This window comes from Papio anubis, chromosome 11 (assembly GCF_008728515.1).
Source record: "Papio anubis isolate 15944 chromosome 11, Panubis1.0, whole genome shotgun sequence".
Lineage (NCBI taxonomy): Eukaryota > Metazoa > Chordata > Mammalia > Primates > Cercopithecidae > Papio > Papio anubis.
In genome coordinates, this window is record NC_044986.1 from 51360620 (window position 1) to 51379760 (window position 19141).

At 35.9% G+C, this 19141-nt stretch overlaps 1 long non-coding RNA gene across 1 annotated transcript in view; it reads right to left on the bottom strand.

The window, feature by feature from the left end:
- Window positions 1-19141, bottom strand: part of LOC103887612 — a 592558-nt gene that overhangs the window by 131528 nt on the left and 441889 nt on the right. The window contains exon 3 of the long non-coding RNA XR_001906487.3: window positions 1934-2009. This is a non-coding gene — a long non-coding RNA (uncharacterized LOC103887612). The remainder of the gene's footprint in view (window positions 1-1933; window positions 2010-19141) is intronic.

Genomic DNA, 19141 nt, shown 5'->3' on the forward strand with positions numbered 1-19141 from the left:
ACAACAGTATTTTAGTTGTCAAGGAAGAGAAACAGATTTTATTTGTACTAATGTCAGGACAAAAATAGAAATCCACAAAATCTCAAAAAGGAAAAACTAAAGATGTCTTATGTTTTTCATGACTACCATTTTACACCTGTGGTGAAATTGAATTAAAATGGCCTCATCATTATTGGTCATCATTCGTACACACTCTTACCATGCAAGTGGACTGAAAAGGTGCACATGTAGAATACTTACTCTAATCCTTCAAGGACTTTATTATACAGAAGGATAGATAATTGACAACTGTCACATATAAGAGTATTTGTATTGGAAATTTTGATACTGGTCTATAATTATCTATTTATCTATCTGTCATCTATCTATTTGTGCATATGAAAACATATGAACCTAAATGGTATTAATTATTAAATAATAAGCTATTTGTGCTACATTTTTATTTGAATGGGCTGAAAGAATGTTTATCATAAACTCACTTGAACTCTAAATAGAAAGAATCTTGGGGACATGAAAATTTTCTCTTTTCAAGTATTCTTTTCATGATTTTGTATACTCATCAAACAATGAAATAATAATTTTAAAACAATTTCATGTGATTTTTTTGCATGAAAAAATTATGTCTGAGATATATTGTTACATAGGAATTTAAATATGCATATATGAAGAATAAAATTATGGTTGAAAAATATATAAAGCCTAAGGCTCAACCTCATATTCTTTTAAATGTACTGACAAAAATGTCTTAAGTACACAGAGAAGGACCTATAGCACTTTTAAAACTTGAGCATATTATTTAAAATATAATTTATTATTACTAAAAGAGAAGGTTATTTCAAATCTTTAATTAAAAAAGATTCCACAAATCCCCCCACAAAACAGCATTTTATACATTAAAAAGTATAAAATGGTAAAAGTATTTTTATTTTTAGTATTTTAACATATTCAGTAGCAAATACTATTAAATGCCTACTTTGCCACAGCTTTATAATAAATGCTATTCATATACTCGTGGACAAAAGAGAGTTTTTTCATTTTTTCTGGAGCCAGGAGCAAGAGATAAATTAAGCAAGTATGATAAGCAGTCATGTGTTTATATACACACAACATATATGTATATCATAAATTGCAAATTAGGTATATATTTCTTCTTTAATAATATTTGATTTCCTTAAACATGTTCCAGTTCTGAGTTTTCTGTTTATAAATTTTATTCATTACTACCTTGATTTGGTAGACACTATTCTATTTCTGTACCTTTTTCCATAAATTTCTATTTCAGATTTAAATGGATTTAAAATATTATAATACCACTAAAATACAATTCTCCTCACTTTCATTGAAACTATTGTTACCCAAATTTTATTTTAATATCTATTTTGTTACTCCAATGTTATAAAAGCTATTTCTTCTGCAATTGAAGCACAAGCCTCACTTCAGAAACACATAAAAGAAAATTGATTTTCATCCTGAAAATGTCAAACTTCTACCTATAATAATCAGCTATGGTTTTCTGAAACAACAAAGTTCAAAAAGAGTCATCGACCTGATGGCCCTTTGACACACAATGATGGATGCAATGTGTCTACTACTTTACTGCCAGAATGTTCTCCAAGAGAATGAAACAATCAATGAAGAATAATAAATCTAAACTGGGTAGAAGGTTTGCTTGTTTTAAACGTATTAAAAGAGAAACAACAGGTATTTCACTTCTCTAGGGAAAGACTTTTATTTACTATTTGATTAACTGTTTTCTCTCCTTCTGGCTTATGTGAATCCAACATAACATATATCTGCTTAAAGACATTTAGCGATGCCTGGAAATTTGACTCCATACACAGTTGTTGAACTTACTGTGAAATATAGATGTAATATACTGTTATTCTTCAAAGGAGAAAGAAAAAATTATAATGGAGGATACCACTTTACTCACCCTAGTGTTGTGTCCTTTTGTCAACCTCTAGGTCTGTCAACTTCAACTGTTTCTGGGGAATGATGTTTCCATTTTCCTATAGAAAAGAGTTATTGATCAATACCACATCAAAATCAAAGTCATTACTCTAGTGCAAAACATAGGAACAATTCATTTTCTTACAGATTATTATATTAAGATTGCTTACGCTTAAAATAAATTCTTGCAAATTCTCAAAAGTGAGTAAAAGATTGCAAGAATCTTAAATATAAATTTGAAAGTAGAAAACTTAAGTCTAATTTAAAACATAACTCTCAAAATGCATATCTATGCCTCAGGTTATATTGTTTACTCAGGAAGTAAAAAATCACTTTCACCTTCATTTTTTTTATGAGCAGAGTCTGCCATTTCACCAGAGTCCTAACAATGAAGCACTGTATAAATTCTCCTTAACTGACACTTTAAATATATGATGTTTTATGATATGGTGTACATATTCAAGACAACCAAGGACAATTATATAGATCTAAAGTTACTTTTGATTCCTTAGCATTTTTATTTTTATTATTTTTTTGAGACAGGGTCTTGCCCAGTTGCCCAGATTGGAGTACAGCGGCACAATCACAGCTCACTGTAATCTCAACCACCCAGGCTCAAGCTATCCTCCCACCTCGGCCTCCCAAGTAGCTGGGACTACAGGCATGTGCCACCATACTCAGGTAATTTTTATATTTTTTTGTAGAGGTGGAGTTTTGTCATGTTTCCCAGGCTTTTCTCAAACTTCTGGACTCAAATGATTCTCCCACATTGGCCTCCAAAGGTGCTGGACTTACAGCTGTGAGTCACCACACCCAGCAATGTAGCACTTTTGGATTTCAAAGTTTTATACTACACCATTATTATTTTATACCAATAATTTTATTATTGTCATAGGGTCACAGTTTTTGTATTTATGCTTTGTCAAAGTAGAAATAAATTAATTTTATGATGATGCAATATAAAGTTGAAATTATAAAAGTTGTTAGAGATTTTAACTACTGGTATCATTTCTACTGTGTTTTGATTTCAAAGTTAGAGAACATGTCTTAATTATTCACATCTCTCATGTACATGTCAAGAAATAGGTACAGAAATAGATGGAAATAGCTGTATTTTATTTCAAACACATACACATGTAGAATATATAATTGACAGATGTATGTAATTTATGGTAAACAAAACTATGATTTATTTATTGCAACCAAAGTTTGGTTGTGATCTACTGAATAAGTGGAAATAATTAGACAAAATTGTTATTTTACAGTGGTACTAAAGTGATCTACATTAAATAACATCCTGAAAAAGGAGATACATATTTATAAAAATCTAGAGCACATGTATTAAAATTTTGAAATACTTTCTTTTCATAGATATATAAAGATTTCTACATAAAATAAAAATTAAGAAATGCATACAAAGTCCATTTTTATACCACTTTGGGGATTAGTATATATCTATCTTAAAGGAGAAAATGAATAGTACTATATTCAAAATATAAAAACAATAAGCAGCGTATTCACCAATTTTTCACAATAAAATTTAAGCTTAATAGCAATATGTAAAACATATGAGCAAAACCTTTCCAGACAAATTATGGATGAGATGTGATGGGATCTTCTAAATATTTGCCACCACCACCCCATCCCTGACTCAAAGCCCAATGTGGCCTTGGTAGCATGTGAGACAATTTTATATAACTCCAAGTTTCCATAGAACAAATTTTGAAAACTCTTGATATAAATCATTCCCAACATGCTTTAATAACAAAAGCTAAAAAATGGATATTGCAAGGACTAAGTAAAATTTTCTCAATTGGTTTAATCAACAATAACAACAATAGGGGGAAAGTTTTTGCAGTGGCCTCCTGACTGGACATTAGCTCTGAGTGTAGCATCAAACACCAGAAATAGTCAGATTTTCCCCTAGGGGTTCTGTACATTGGTGAATAGTGCTGAACCTCCAATTAGTCTCATTCTAAGGCATTTTGCACTGTGCTTTGTGTCAATTTAGTAATACAGTGGGTGGCTTATGATTTCTGAATCATGATTACACATTTTATAAAATATAGCAGAAATTGTAGAAGATTTACAAATTAACACTTAGAGCATGTAACAACTTCAGGTGAGGGGATAAAAGATGAATGAAAGATTATCTTTTATGATTTCAGTATATGTAATTATGATTATATAAAAATTAATTTCATATGATTGCACACACATTTTATCAATATAGCTCCAAAGATCAAATTATTACTTAAATGCTTACTTTTAAAACATTTCTGTTACCCTGGATTTGGGGAGTTAAAAATTAGATCTTAAATAGAGAGTGTAGGATTTCAATTAAATAAATAATTCATGTTTTTAAAGATTGGAAAATAGGATAAAAGTCATATCTTAGAGTACCAACTCTCTGTGATATTTCACTTATTGTGAATCTTAATTTTTAAAAACGTATTTTTCTAGATTGATATTTCTTTTCTTTTTTTTTTTTTTGAGACGGAGTCTCGCTCTGTCGCCCGGGCTGGAGTGCAGTGGCCGGATCTCAGCTCACTGCAAGCTCCGCCTCCCGGGTTCACGCCATTCTCCTGCCTCAGCCTCCCGAGTAGCTGGGACTACAGGCGCCCACCACCTCGCCCGGCTAATTTTTTTATTTTTCAGTAGAGACGGGGTTTCACCGTGTTAGCCAGGATGGTCTCGATCTCCTGACCTCGTGATCCGCCCGTCATTTCAACAGTACCCTTCTAGAGTTCTACATAATACCAAAAATAAATATATTTTAACTGCTCTCGATTGCTTCAATATTAGCTAGAATAAATACTAAAAGAGATTCTACTAATTTAAAACATACAATTTCCCACATATTGCTTTGGAAATGCATTGTATAATGAACCTAAACTAGTATTAAAATGTAGTCATTGCACAGTGTATATATATTTGAAAACGTCGTGTCGTACACAGTAAATATGTACAATTTTATCTGTCGATTAAAAAATCAATTGCTAAGAAATATATTGTTTGCTTTTAAAAATGTGTCATTCATGATTAATCTCTATGTTGTAGTAATACAGTATTTAACCAACAAGATTCATTATTTAAATACATTTCAACCCTTTAAAGCTGTCACTAAATGTGCAACAGTAGAAAAGTTTATGCTGTGATCTAACTGAACACTATTCCACCTGCAAAAAACCTGAATAATCAATTAAAATTTATTAAGGTAAAAGACTGCAAGTTTTATAAAAGGCAGTTTCAGTCTTCATAACCACTATCCACAAAAGGGCAATACTTTGAATTGTGAAGCCGTAATTAAACACTAGAGAACTACAAATTGATACAAATATGAAATTATGTCATATATTGCTATGTAAGTACAAGGGTGGTTATAGGCATTTATATTACTGACTGCCAATTATCAGAGGTAATTAATAAACAAAAAACAAATATGCACTTAGGTGTGAAGTGGAAATAGCAAACAGTATAATTAATTGAATTTTGATAATGCATAAGGATTCCAAAATTAATGTGATTTAAATAATAAGAAGATTTACCTTTCTACATAAATAATGTTATTAACCGTTAGTAGACACAAAATTCTATGAGTGAAATTCCATAGACTGTTACTTAAATTTACTGATAGAAGAAGGAAGGAAGGAAGGAAGGAAGGAAGGAAGGAAGGAAGGAAGGAAGGAAGGGAGGGAGGGAGGGAGGGAGGGAGGGAGGTTGGTTAAATAGGCAGTGAGGGAAGGAGTAGAATAGAACCTGATGCTTTATAAGGTGACAGGATATTTTTTTAATTTGAACCTACATGAATGTTGAATTTTTTTTGTTGTTGATGTGGGTTTTGTTTTGCTTTTTGGTAGTGTCTCACTCTGTGACCCAGACTGAAGTACAGTGGCATGATTATGGCTCACTACAGGCTTGACCTCCTGGGTTCAATCAATCCTCCTGTCTCAGCCTCCCAGGTAGCTGAGACTACAGATGTATGCCACCATATTGGCTATTAAAAAAAAAAAAAAAATTGCAGAGACAAGTCTTGCTATGTTGACCAGTCCTGTTTCAAACTCCTTGGCTCAAGTGATCTTCTTGGCTAAGCCTCCCAAAGTGCTATGATTACAGGTATGAGCCACCGTGCCAGCCTTAAAGGTGCCTTAAAGCTGGAGAGATGCTAATACTGCTACCACCCCCTTTTCTGAATAAAGGACAAGAGAAAAATGTGCTAAGAAATTTTTAAAAATGTGATTCCTAGTAGCAGGTATCTGTACAGGGTACACTGATAGAAAGCATAATTGATAGCCAGGCACGGTGGCTCACACCTGTAATCCCAGGACTTTGGGAGGCTGAGGCGGGTGGATCACGATGTCAGGAGTTCGAGACTAGCCTGACCAACATGGTAAAACCTTGTCTCTACTAAAAATACAAAAATTAGCTGGGCGTGATGGCACATGCCTGTAATCTCAGCTACACAGGTGGCTGAGGCAGGAGAATCGCTTGAACCTGGGAGACAGAGGTTGCAGTGAGCCACGATCACACCATTGCACTCCAGCCTGGGTGACACAGGGAGACTCCATCTCAAAAAAAAAAAAAAAAAAAAAAAAAGCATAATTGATTTTCTCTCTTAGTGTATTTTCTTGTTTGGATTCCAGGATACCTCACTTCCTGATTTATCTCCTACATTTCTGGTTCCTTTCTTGCTGGTCCTTTCTCATTTCTCCATCTCTCAATAATAGAATGCCCTAGTGCACTGACCTTAACTTTCTTCTCATTTCTACATATAATAATTTTCTAGCTGTTTTATATTCAACCTATGGAATTAAACATTATCTAAATCTCAAAAACACCAAAATTAGCCTGTCAGTCTACTACCTTCCAGCTTTTTCCTTCACATGTAGTTTAAGGTAGTAGTCAATTCAAAATTAATATGGCAAATGCCAAGCTACTCATTCTTATAGCTCTTCTACTCTTCATAAATAGCAATTCTATTCTTTCACCAGTTTAGGCCTAAATGATGCATTTATACACATGAAGCCTCAAAGTTAAAATTCACGATTTCTTGAATCTTTTTCATCCAACATTTCTATGTTCATGATACATTCCCAAAGTCCTAATGACTCATAAATGTGTTACTATTCTTTTCATCCCTCTAGTAACTTCATTTAGCTTAATAAAATTCCCACTTATTTTAGGCCATGATAATGTAAAGCAGTGGAGGGGGAATTAAAATGTTTTAAAAAATGACATAAAAGAAAAATGAAAAGAGAGTTTAAGATAATAAGGAGGGGGCCACCTTACTTTGCTATTTGGCATTTGACCAAGTTCTTTGCCTAATTACACTTTAATTTTCATATTATAAAGTAGGCATTCTGGTATGATTTCTAATATGTCTTGCAGATCTGTGATTCAAGACTACACAATTTTAGGTCAGAAGTTGATAGTGACTTCAAGAATTAATATTAGTCATTTGGTAGTAGATTGTTACATGAATAAGGATTTGATTACGGATCTAGAGAAAAAATGCTATGTTCAAGATGTTGAATGGCTAAATAGTAGTATGCCAAACAATGTTCACATCAGCAGTATATTTAACCACAAAAGGAAAAAAAAATCAATGCCAAGAAGCTTTTATTAAAAATAAATACCTTCTTCAAACCAATAAATAATTTCAGAAATATATTGGATATTTCGTTTCAAAACTTCTAGAAACAATAACATAAACTCTTCCTGGTTGCTGTGGAATGGATTTTATGACCACTTACCTTTATGTAAATCTAGAGATTTTTCAAAAGATTAAAATATTGTGCTTGTTTTTCTCAATGACATAAATAATATAACATATAAATTGTCCATTAAAATAATAAATTTATATTTCATAAAAATGTCAGTATTAATAGGGAAACTTGACTGACAAAAATGAATACCTAAACATGAAAAGAAACTCTTATTCACTATAATTATTTATTGACGTTATTTCTTAAACCTAAATACTCATCTAATCAAAATATTGCCGCTTTTTTTTTTTTTCAAGACAAAAGCACAAAAGTGTACAAATGAAGGAGTGGCCTTTGATTTTTGAAATATTTTTTTCCAAGTAAAAGATAGGTCATAAAATCTTAGAAACAGCTGATAAACAGTGTTTTGTTCATAAGTAAAGTGATTAATATATGACTTTTGAGAAAGCTTACTATTTTGCATAACAAGATGTGCAATGAATGGCCACTTCAGAGCATTTGGATGTTATAAATCATTATAATACCATTTTGAAATCTAAAAGGCCTTCTAATACTCAGCATGCTACAATAACTCCATGAAATTATTTTCAGCATACTTCAAGACTATGCATTTTGTCATTACATTTTCCTGCTGAGAGAGTTCACACAGAACACACGATTCTTTAAATCATGTTTTATAGAATATTTATGGTATCATTAGGATGTAACAAAAAAAACTGAAAAGTGCCCAAAGGAGAGATGGGGCCTATGTATGTTAAAACAAGGACAAAATTTGAATACATGTATCTATTACATATGTATTTCTTTTAGATTGTCTCTGCTTGAGAAAGCTGTTATTAGAAAAAGGGCATCATTTTTGAGAGTTGCAAGCACCTTTAGAAGTTCTAAAAGCCTTTTAAATGCAAAGGTCTACAAAAAAGATTTGTTTTATGCAAATTTAAGCAAGTCAGCTGAATCATATTGCAAAGATGAATGGCTACTTATTTTGATTCAGATTTCAGATCATTCTTTCACATACAAATAGCCATATAACTGTATTTGACATGTATCAATTCTGCAAAAAACAGATTTTGCTTTGTAATTGGCAATTTAAAAAAAACAAAAACACTTCAGAATTCCTTGCTACTTTTTTTTAACCTCCAGGTAACATACTGAATCTTTACATTTAAATTGGCAAAGGCGCAATAAGGACTTAGAGAACTATTTTAAGTCATAGGGAGGGGAAATGACAAAATTGGAATCCTTTGCTTCTATATTAGATTGTGTGTGTGTGTGTGTGTATAGAAGGATGGGGGTTAGGAGGACTGTGCTTATAAACATCTTCTTTAATATACGTAATAATTTATATGCACATTCATTTTGCAACCTTCCCTGATTTCACTAATCTCATAGCAAATCATAGTTAATTTCATAGGTAAAAATTAATATGACATTGTTTCATTTGTATGTTTTACATACATGTGGTTGAAAGTTTTAATGCATTTGCTCTTAAAATTATCAACTTTCTCAATTTATCCATTTTTAAAAATCTATTTTATAACTTTTTAGCATATAAAAAGTTATTAGATATCTATTGAGCCAATATTCATGTTGTTTACATTTTGATAGATTCCTTTTCTTAATTTGTAGTATGATTTCATTCTGCAGTATTTGAAATAAATGTGAAATGTTTATATACTAAAAATGTATCATTTTTCCTTTTCATTTTTTCTTCCTTTAAACTGAAACTTTGAGGAATCGCCATACTGTTTTCCATAATGGTTGAACTAGTTTACAATCCCACCAACAGTGTAAAAGTGTTCCTATTTCTCCACATCCTCTCCAGCACCTGTTGTTTCCTGACTTTTTAATGATCGCCATTCTAACTGGTGTGAGATGGTATCTCATTGTGGTTTTGATTTGCATTTCTCTGATGGCCAGTGATGATGAGCATTTTTTTCATGCATCTGTTGGCTGTATGAATGTCTTCTTTTGAGAAATGTCTATTCATATCCTTTGCCCACTTTTTGATGGGGTTGTTTGTTTTTTTCTTGTAAATTTGTTTGAGTTCTTTGTTAGCAAACTATCACAAGAACAGAAAACCAAACACCGCATGTTCTCACTCATAGGTGGGAACTGAACAATGAGATCACTTGGACTCGGGAAGGGGAACATCACACACTGGGGCCTATCATGGGGAGGGGGGAGGGGGGAGGGATTGCATTGGGAGTTATACCTGATGTAAATGACGAGTTGATGGGTGCAGCACACCAACAAGGCACAAGTATACATATGTAACAAACCTGCACGTTATGCACATGTACCCTACAACTTACAGTATAATAATAATAAATAAATTAAAAAAAAAAAAAAAAACTGAAACTTTACTCCTTAGTCCAGATTTTTTGATGTTTCATTCATCTATCTATTTTCATATTAGAAAATTTATACCAATACATTTAATGTATATGAAATTGATTTTGATGTAAGGTAAGTGTTTATGGGTTCAAATATGAATTACTACATTTCAAAGCTTTATTATTTCACACTTTATGCTACATTTTGCTGATCCATCATGGAAACAAACACACTCAATTTTACAGAAAAAAGTAGATCTTTGCTATAAAAGTAGAATTATATTCTCAAATCCTTGATAATAGAATACTGTTGTGTAACTATTCTTCATTACTATTACATGAAATCGATTTTAAATTGATACATGCTTACTTTCATTTTTTGGAAGGCATCTTTTAGTTTGGGATTTAGATGTGAAAAGTACTACCAGTTGAATTGAATACTGATGCTACCAACAGGAGACAGGCAAATTCCTAGGCAGACAGGACTCAGGGTCCCCACTGAAACCTGACCTTGAAGCCAAGGACAATTAAAGCCTGAAAATCGAGATGCCAATTCTGAAGAGTCCACGACCAGAGTGAGAACTTCTATCCTCATCTTACCCACTCTCTCTACATTTGTTTATAATTCAGCTTGGCCAAATTATAAACTGCAGGACAGAGAAGCTTGGCCTCCAGAGGAAAGTATTTTCATACTGTCCTGCAGCTGGACCTTTTCTGTAAACGTGATGGCAAAGGGTCCAAGGTCCCATATGTGCAGGCTTTCTTTGCCTTGCCGGATATTCCAGACCTTTGCCGACGCTGTAGAATTGATCCAGCCTTCCTAGTGGTCATCTCAGGAGAGGCTGCAAAGGGCAATGCCAAGGGACAAGGGAAGCAAACTCCAGAGGAGCCTCCAGCAGGGGAGCCCAGTCTCTCTGGTCCTGCTCCTCCTGATCCATCCTGTCCTCCCTATCCATGTTATTTCTCAACTTGTCCCATCCTAGAAATCCTCATTTAAATGGGTCCCAGCCTCACTCATGCCCCTATAAGAGATGCCTTGTGAGTATGGCCCTTTTTAGATTTAGGTCCCCTTTTCTCTACAAGATTTAAGACAAATTAAGGGGGATCTTGGTAAGTTTTCAGACTACCCTGACAGATGATAGCAGCTTTCCAGACTTTAACCTAAACATTTGAAATCTCCCGAAAGGATGTTATGTTACTTTTGACTACCACTGAGAAGCAGGCCGACTTGCAAGCAGCAGAGAAGTTTGGGGATGAGCTTTGTTTTCCATATAGTGCCAAGAACGGGGAAGAGCCTCATCCAATTGGAAAAACAGCAGTATCATTGGAGGAGCCTAAATGGGACCCCAATGATGACATAGGAGAATGAAGAAGGAAGCACTTTCAGATGTGCATAGTGGAGGGCTTATGAAGGACTAACACTAAGCCTCTCAATGACTCCAAACTATCCATGATAGACTAGGGATCAGATGAAAATTCCACAGCCTTCCTGGAAAGGCTAAGAGAGTCCTTGGTGAAGTATGCAACTCTATCTCCTGATTCAGTCAAAGTACAACTAATCCTAATGGATAAGTTTATTATTCAGGCAGCCCCTGATATTAGGAGAAAGCTACAGAAACAGGTTATGGGACCAGATAGTACTTAGAGGTGAGTGAATCACAAGGTCGAGGGTTCGAGACCAGCCTGACTAACATGCTGAAACTCCATCTCTACTAAAAATACAAAAATTTCCCAGGCATGGTGGTGTGTGCCTGTAATCCCAGATACTTGAGGAGCTGATGCAAGAGAATTGCTTTAACCTGGGAGGCGGAGGTTGCAGTGAGGCGAGATTGCACCACTGTACTCCAGCCTGGGCAACAGAGTGAGACTCCGTCTCAAAAAAAAAAAAAAAAAAAAGAAAACCTCCTGAAAATGGCCACCTCAGTCTTTTATAATAGGGCTCAGGAGGACACTCAAGAAAGAGAGAGGAGATAGAAAAAGGCAGAGGCTCTAGTGGCTACGTTGTAGGTTTGCAAACCCCAGAATCCCTGAGATGTATCTCTTAACTGCTGTAAGTGTGGCAGCCAGGGCACTATAAGAAGAACTGTCCAGGAAACATGGGGAAGTCACCTCAACCCTCTCCAGTCTGCAGTGGGGACCACTGGAGGGTGAACTGTCCTGGGAGATGCAGGTTACTGAGTACAGATACAGTCTCCTAAATAGTCCAGCAGGACTGATGGATCCCAGGGCTCCCCTCCCCAGCTCCAATGACTCAGATGACCATTACCATCCAGGAGCCCAGGGTGATTCTAGAGGTTGAAGGGAAGAAGATAACTTCCTCCTGGATATGGGAGTGGCCATTTCTGTTCTCTCCAATCCAGGCTTCTTCTCCCTCAGTACAACCATGAGGGGTGTCTCAGAATGATACTTTTACCAACTCCTTAGTTGTAGTTGGGAAAACTTCTTGTTTACTCTTGCCTTTTAAATCATGCCTGAAAACTTAACTCCTCAGCTAGGCACGGATATTTTAGCTCCTATGGGAACCACCATCCTTATGGTTTCAGGGTATACTCTTTGTCTTTCTCTGGTAGAGACTGACATTAATTCAGAAGTTTGGGCAACTCAAGGAAAATTGGCAGGGCCACAACTGCCATACCTGTTCAGATCCATTGTAAGAATCCAACCTCTTTTCCTAACCAGAGACAAGATCCCAAAAACCAGAAGCTAGGAAAAAGCTAGAATCCATCATTGATAACTTGATGTTTTCAGGGTCTCTTCAAACCCTGCAAAAACCCTTGTAATGCCCTGATATTGAGTGTACAGAAACCCAATAAGAAATGGAGACTGTTCTAGAATCTCCACCTCATTAATGATATTGTGGTTCTAATTCATCTTGTGGTTCCCAATCCCTATATCCTGCTAACTCAAGTACCTGAGGGTACTAAATTGTTCATAGTCTTGGACCTAAAGGATGCTTTCTTCTGCATACCGCTACACCCTGACTTCCAATATTTCTTTACATTTGAGGATCCCTACATCCAGACTATCAGCTAATTTGGATGGCATTAACACAGAGATTCTGGGGCAGGTGTTGTCAAGGGATCTCTCTTTATCCACAATTTAAAGTTTTATAATATGTAGATGACATTCTCTTTTGTGCCCCAACTGAGGAAATCTCTCAGGAGGGATATGAGGCTCTTCTTAATTTTCTAGCTAACAGAAGATATAAGATCTCAAAATTTAAGGTTCAGCTCTATCAGACTTCAGTGAAGTACTTAGGTCTAGTCTTGTCAGAGGGAACCAGGGCATTAGGCAAATAAAAGATTAAGCTAGTCTCCTCCTTTTCCCTCCCCTAAACCTTCAAGCAACTGGGAGGATTTATGGGCATTAGAGTATTCTCCAGATTATGGATACCTGAGTATGATGAGATAGCTCATCCCTTTATCACCTAATAAAGGAAGCTCAGGCAGCTAATTTGGGAACCATAGGTTAAAAGGGTCTTTGACCAATTGAAACAAGCCTTGCTTGAAGCACCAGCCCTTAGTATTCCCATTGGTAAGCCATTCAATCTTTATAGATCAGAAAGGAAGAGAGAATGGCCCTGGGAGTTCTAACCCAGGTCCAAGATCCAGCCCAGCAGCCTGTATGCTACCTAAACAAGGAGCTTGATTTGGTGGCTAAAGGATGGCCGGCCTGCCTCTGGGCAGTTGCAGTGGTAACTTTGCTGGTGCCAGAGGCTACTAAGTTAATGATGGGGAATAACTTAACTGTTTATACCCTATGTAATGTGGCAGGACTGCTGTCTTCCATGGGGAGTCTCCACCTAACGTACAACCATCTGCTACTGGAGGTATCTACAGTAAAGAATGTGTCACTGTCAGAACTCAGACACCTTGCTCCCAGAAAAAGCTGGGGAACCTGAACATGACTGCAAACAGATAGTAGTGCAGATTCATGCAGCCAGAGAGGACCTCAAAGAAACTACCTTAGAGAACCCAGATTGGGCTCTTTTTACTGATGGATTTTGTTTTGTTTTTGATATGGAGTCTCACTCTGTCACCCAGGCTGGAGTGCAGTGCCGTGGTCTCTGCTCACTGCAAGCTCCACCTCCTGGGTTCATGCCATTCTCCTGCCTCAGCCTCCCCAGTAGCTGGGACTACAGGTGCCCACCACCATGCCCAGCTACTTTTTTTTTTTTTTTAAATTTTTTGTACAGATGGAGTTTCACCGTGTTAGCCAGGATGGTCTCGATCTTCTGACTTCGTGACCCACCCACCTCAGCCTCCCAAAGGGCTGGGATTACAGGTGTGAGCCACCGTGCTTGGCCATTACAGATGGATTTTTTTTTAATAGAACAAGAGATCCATAAAGCAGAATATGCAGTAGTCATCCTGAATGACACTATTGAAAACACACCTCTTTCTTTGAGCACAAGTGTTCAACTAGTTCAGCTAATTGTCCTCATTAGAGTGCTTGAATTAAGCAAAGGGAAAGCAGTTTACAATTATACTTATTCTAAGCATGTTTTCCTATTCCTCCATGTCCATGCCAATATCTGGAAAGAGAGAGACTTCCTTATAGCTAATTGGTCTCCCATTAAACACCATCAGGAAATTAACAGACTATTATTCTGAGTTTTTCTTCCATCGGCAGTGGCAGTGATACATTGTAAAGGCCACCAAAAGTGGATGGATGAAACAGCCAAGGGAAATACATTGGCAGATCAAGCAGCTAAATTGGCAGGGAGAGTTCCCCAGATATCTGATCCACTTGAGGTCTCAAATCTGGGAGGGCTGCATAAGAGAAATAAAACCTCAATATTCTTCTGAGGAAATAGAATGGGCCACCTCTTGGGAATACACCTTTCAACCCTCAGGATGACTACAATCAGAGGATGGCAAATTTCATACAGCAGCTTTCAGTCTATGGAAAGTTCTTCAAATCCTTCACCAAGGCTTCCACCTAGGAAAGGATTAAACCTATCAATTAGACCAATGGTTGTTCTCAGGCCTGGGTTGGGAGGGACCTTGCAGTGTACTTTCTACTTCTTCAGCAGTGAAGATCACTGGAATAGATTCTTGGATTTATTATACTAAAGACCTGGAGACTGATGAAATTATCTCTGTTGACTCAGAAGAGCATTCAAAGCACCAATGTAAAGAAATTGGAATCCTCAAGTTAAAGATCTAAGTGTCAATAATTCACTTTTCACAGATATGCTTTATGGTACTGCCTATGATTGCTGTTCTCACCTTCATTCTGTTCCTCACCATTAGGCATCTTTGCCAAGGACCCCTGAATCCTGAATGCCTATGGAATTATCTATTCCCCTAAACAGCAATCTCTCTTCTAAAATTTAACTGTCCTCCCCCATATAAGATTTAATTTCTTTCACAAGGGTGAAACTGCTCTGGCCACAACATTGTTTTCAGAATGATTAGTCTATTTTACTTCTTATTTCTGTTATCTCTGGCACAAGATTTTTCCCTTTTAGCTCCTCTTTGTATAATACTCATATATGGTCCATGTATACATAACTTCCTTATAAAATCTGTTTCTTTTTGGCTAAAGGCCAACAAACTGCAAATCATCATGAAAATGGAGTCTCAGATGATGGCTCCCTTTTTATTGGGGACCCTTAGATAGGCCTCTGAGAGATGTCTGACTGACTGCTGTTTTCCCAAAACAATTCCCCCTGTCATCAGGAAACAGAGCAGTCATTGTCCCTACACTAATGGAAGTTAGATGCACCTCTTCAGAGGGGGGATTGATAGTGAAAGGATACAGACAAATTCCTAGGCAGACAGGGTCCCTGCCTAGGACAGGTCCCAACCTTCAAGCCAGGACAGTTTGAAGCCTGAAAACTGAGATGTCAGTTCTGGATAGAGTCCATGACTGGAGTGAGAATTTCTGTCCCCAGTTTACCCACTCTCCCTTAATTTGTTCCTTCTGGATGATATCTTTTAACCAATCAAATGGTGCTTTTTCTAAGCCTGCTCATGGACAAATCAGCACACACTCCCCCATTGTAAGCTCATAAAAACCCTGGACTCAGCCACAAAGATAGCTTACCCATTTACAGGTCCCCTCAGATGCTGAGAGCTTTCTTTCTGTCGCTCAATACAATTCTACTCTGCCTTACTCACTCTCTGGTTTCCAATGTACCCTATTCCTCTTGGTTGTGGGACAAGAACCTAGAATTTGCCGAACTGCAGGAGTGAAAGAGCTGTATTGTTTCTGCTTGCTGATCTGCGGGTGGCAGCAGTAAAAGAGCTGTAACATTCCCTCCCACTTGCTGAACAATGAGAGAGACGAGTACACTGGGTGACACTCCCTCCTGCTTGCTGAACTATGGGAGTGAAAAAGCTGCAACAGTAGCAGTAAAAATCCCTCAGAAATTCAAAACTGTGCATAGATGTGCCTGAGATACAAAGAATAATAAACACATTTCTATTCTAAGGGAGTTTTTAAATCTAGGAGATAAGTTGGCTCTTGTTCACATATACCTACAATTCAAGCAGAATGGGAAAACTCACCAGAACATTCTGGAAAGCTGAGAAGATTCAGGGAAGGAAGTGCTCAGGAAGAAGTCACAAAATGGCTTTAAAGAACTCTGAGAAGTTGGAGAGGGATTTGGCAGATGATTAAACCCACAAGAGAAGTACAAAGTAAAGAGAGAGAAAATCAGAATCATCAAGTACCAAAAGCCAGGAAAATCTGATAATCTGTAAATAATGTAGGCTGGCTCCAGCTGTACAATTGTAGAAAGTTTGGGGAACAGGTCACAAAATTACTTCTTACAATACCTAAAGACCCTGGATTCTATACCTTTGAGATGTAAAGTTTTAATTTTATTCCTTCTAATAAGAGACCGTTTCACCAGCATGTGCTTTAGATAAGTTAAGGTAGAAGCAAATTCATTATAAAAGGGGAAATAGTTAAGAAGCTATTGTATTAATTCACTCATCTATTCACTTGTCCATCTATTCAACAGTGATTTATGAAGTGCCTGCTATGAATCAGGCATTGTTCTGAGTTACACACCACAGAAAGGCACGGAGTGCAATAACTCAGGTAAGATTAAGGTCATAAATAAGATGAAATTATGTCTTTCATATGACAAAACACAGAAACTATAAAATAATAGATTATAAATGTGTTTGCATATTTATACATTTGCCTTCATGGCAAAAATATCATGAAATTAAATCAAATGTCATTTTGGGGAAAACAAAACTCACATTTCAGTTGCAGATGCCCCTGTCCAACACTTCCAGGTACCTTTCTACAAGTGTTTGCTTTGTGTTAACACTTATATGGCACTCTTTCTGTTCTACGTTTTTTTATTTTAGTCCAGTTGGAACAAAAATACCTTGGCTCTCATGATCCTAGAGGGGGAAAACTCAGAGAAAAAACATACTTTTTTATACTAAAAGATATTGACTTTGAACAGATTATCCCAGGGGCTATGTTAGAGACCTAGATGATTAGGAATTGGGACTTACTTTAGATACTGTGGAAAAGAAGAGTAGTTCTGGCAAGGTGATATTTAAAACAAGGCCTAAAATACGTGAAGAGAATAGAAGTCTGAGGGAAAAATCATTTCAGGTAGCAAGAATCAAGCAAGTAAAAGCCATGCTGGGAAAGTGAATAAATGAAGTCTGACATTCTGTGGTTTATAATTCTGTGGGCTTTAGGCTTTGGGCTTTAGCAAGCATATTATAATTAATATCTTGCCTTTTTTTAAGTGAAAAAGTTTTAAGTATTGGGTTAACCATACTCTTTTGCTTATGATCATTAAACAAATGGGTTTCCAAAGTAATGAGTTCTACTAAAATTAGGAATTCTTCTGTTAAAATGTACTAATTAATGTTTATTTCTATTATGACGATACATTGGGTCTAAGTTTTCCCATTAGGACAAATTGGCTCCTTGATCCATAATTATGCCAGGTAGTACATCATTTGCACTCAAGTAGATATTTAAAGGATCTTCATCACTCATCAGTTTCATTAGTTTTTAAGGACTATTTTAAATTTATTGACAATGATTTTCTAAGAGTATCAACATTTTTGAAGATCTTGAACTGTTTATAAAAGAAGGCTAACATTGGAGGACCCTACACCAATTCAAAATCATTTTGTGTATAAATGTTTATATTATATGCACTTCTATATTAAACTAAAAAGAGGCTAGTGAGATGTAGATTAGCAATGATTTTCTGATTTTTAAAAGCTGAATATTCCTTTAAAGCCTTGTTCTTGTGAACTAAAATAATTTTTAATACAGAGTTATTTAAGTAGGAATTTATAAATTTAAAATGTTAAGATGTCTCAGAAGAAAATTTGGGGAATACTCTTTTATTAATGTTATCGACTTATCCCCCACACTTCACTAGACTTAAATCTCTATAATCTAATTCTCTTTATCAAGATTGTCCCTCCCCAGAAGTTTTGGTGATTGAGGAGAAGATCCAGGGTTTCAACATGATGAACTGTGTCTTGTTCTCAGCAAACATAATAAAAGAGAACTTAGTATTATATAATAGAATCTGGGATAAAACAAGATTCTTGGCATTCTGAGGTTTTCTAGCATGAGGATACTTATTTTACACGCAGGCTTCAGGGAGGTATGGAAAGTTAGTAACTGTGCCATGTGAGATATTTTATCTTTAGATATTTGGAAACAAAATCAAAAGGACACCAATAACAAGCGAATAAAAATAACTACAAAAAATTAAACCTGACTTCAACGTGTAAAATTACTCTTCTACTTTTCTGTATTTACCATTAATACACAGAGTTTCTCTTACCACCTAAACACACACATATGTTATGCACACACACACTTGCACTTGCTCATGAATACAACATATCACAGTGGTTAATAACACAAACTCTAAAATCAATCTACGTGGAATTAAGTCTTGGCTTTGTCACTGATCGCTGTCAACTTGGACAGGTTACTTTACCTATCAATCCTTACTTTCCTTATCTATAAACAGATCTATAAAGCATATTCTGGTCTATGTTGTTAGAGTAAATGAATTGGTATTTGCAAATTACCTAGACCAGTGCCTATCAAATAGTAAGTAATACATAAGAACAGATAGTATGCATGATGCAAGTGTTAAATTACATCATTACCATG